The sequence below is a fragment of the Hordeum vulgare genome, chromosome 2H, assembly GCF_904849725.1.
Source record: "Hordeum vulgare subsp. vulgare chromosome 2H, MorexV3_pseudomolecules_assembly, whole genome shotgun sequence".
Classification (NCBI taxonomy): domain Eukaryota; kingdom Viridiplantae; phylum Streptophyta; class Magnoliopsida; order Poales; family Poaceae; genus Hordeum; species Hordeum vulgare.
The window spans coordinates 528,010,391-528,013,170 of NC_058519.1; positions in this window are offsets into that span (position 1 = coordinate 528,010,391).

Consider the following 2,780-nt stretch of genomic DNA (forward strand, 5'->3'; position numbering starts at 1 on the left):
AGCTAGATGGCTCTCTCTCTCTCTCTCTTGATTATCAATACAGTGGTCTCTTGGAGATCCATATGATGTAAGTATTTTTGCGGTGTGTTTGTTGGGATCCGATGAACTTTGAGTTTATGACCAGATCTATGTTTTTATCCCTGAAAGTTATTTGAGTCTTCTTTGATATCTTATATGTGTGATTGATTATAGCATCTTATTTCTTATCTGATAATTGTTTTTTTGGCCAACTTGGTCTATTTATCTTGCAATGGGAAGAGGTGCTTTGTGATGGGTTCGATCTTACGGTGCTTGATCCTAGTGACAGAAAGGGAAACGACACGTATGTATCATTGCTATTAAGAATAACAAGATGGGGTCTATTTCTACATAAATAGATCTTGTCTACATCATGTCATCGTTCTTATTGCATTACTCCATTTTTCCATTAACTTAAGACACTAGATGCATGCTGGATAGCGGTCGATGTGTGGAGTAATAGTAGTAGATGCAGGCAGGAGTCAGTCTAGTAATATTGGACGTGATGCCTATATAATAATCACTGCCTGGATATCGTCATGATTATTTGAAGTTCTATCAATTGCCCAACAGTAATTGTTTTCCCACTGTTTGCTTATTTTCTCGAAAGAAGCCACTAGTGAAACCTACGGCCCACGAGTCTCTTTTCATCATATTTGCCTTTGCGATCTATTTTCCTTTGCTTTTATTTTCAGATCAATTAAACCAAAAACTCAAAAATACCTTCCCGCAATTTATTTGTTCCGCGATCTATTTATCCTATCTACCACTTTTACCTCACGTTATTTGCCTATCTTGAGATGCCGTACCCGAAAGGGATTGACAACCCTTTAAACATCGGGTTGCGAGTATTTGTTTTTTATGTGCAGGTGTTGTTTACGTCGTGTGAGGAGGTTCTCCTACTGGTTCGATAACCTTGGTCTCATCACTAAGGGAAATACCTGCCGTCGCCATACTACATGATCCCTTCCTCTTTGGGGAAATACCGACGTAGTTCTAGCAGACATCACATGATATCCATAATGTAACCTTACGCATGTATACTCATTGATAAATGATGAATTAATGAATATTAACACATTAATACTTATAGGTATAAGCAGCAAAATCATTAATCTTTCAAAGTATACGATCCTCAAAGATTATTTTACCCCATTCATCTTATTATATTAGCAATGCATGGCTCCATGTTCACCACATTAATATAAATGTCAAGCACCACTTTGTCCAAGTTAGGCAATTGGATCGTACTTTTTAAATATGCATCAACTTTTTATTCTTAATGCAATACATGAGCGTGAAGCAATGGACATAGCATATTGGTGGAATAGAATATGGTGGTAGGTTTCAAAGGGGTTACAAGTGGACAAGATAGTCTCACATCAACTAGGCATACCGACAGGCTATGGAGATGTCCGTCGATAGATATTGATGCAAGGAGTAGGGATTGCCATGCAAATGATGCACTAGAGCTATAAGTGTATGAAAGCTCCACTGAAGCTAAGTGGGGTGTGCATCCAATTTTCTTGCTCATGAATACCTCGGGCATTTGAGGAAGCCCGTCATCAGAATATACAAGCCTAGTTTATGAAAAAGTGATTCCCACTAGCATATGAATGATATAACATAAGACTCTGTATATGAAGAACAAGGTGCCACTTTGACGCACAAGTGTGGTAAAGGACAGTAGCAAAGTCCCTTATCTATTTTTCTCTCATACATTTTCTTATTTTATTATAAAAAATATTATGGTGGGCTCGTTTGGCCTCCCTCATTTTTATTTCCTCACTCGGACAATGCTCTAATAATGATGATCATCACACTTTTATTTACTTACAAATCAATATGAAAACTGATAGGACGATATGACTTTGTATGAATGCCTCTAGCAGTGTACCGGGATGTGCAAAGATCTGGCGTGACATGCATAAAAAATATGATGAACGGTGGCTATTCCACAAATACTATGTCACCTCTATATGATTGTGCAAAGCATTATGATGATGAACGAACTAGTCATGTGAAGTGACGATGGCATTTGCATGGAGATATATCTCAGAATGGCTATGGAAATGCCATGATTGGTAGGTTGTTGGAAACATGCCCTAGAGGCAATAATAAATTGGTTATTATTATATTTCCTTGTTCATGATAATCATTTATTATCCATGCTAGAATTGTATTGATTGGAAACTCAAATACATGTGTGGATACATAGACAACACACTGTCCCTAGTGACCCTCTAGTTGACTAGCTCGTTGATCAAAGATGGTCAAGGTTTCCTGGCCATAGGAAAGTGTTGTCACTTGATAACGGGATCACATCATTAGGAGAATGATGTGATGGACAAGACCCAAACTATAAAGGTAGCATTTGATCGTGTTAGTTTATTACTACTATTTTCTGCATGTCAATGTATCTGTTCCTATGACCATGAGATCATGCAACTCCCGGACACCGGAGGAATACCTTGTGGGTTATCAAACATCGCAACGTAACTAGGTGACTATAAAGGTGCTCTACAGGTATCTCCAAAGGTGTCTGTTCGGTTGGCATGGATCAAGACTGGGATTTGTTACTCCGTGTGACAGAGAGGTATCTCGAGGCCCACTCGGTAATACAACATCACAATTGTCGGGACCCCGATCCTAAGCCATAGGAATCCAGCCTGTAACACATCGCATCCCTTTGAGGTCTCATGCACGGTTAACTCCACGGCTGCAGCCTTACCTTAGCCGGGACCGTTTGCGTCTTTTGACTC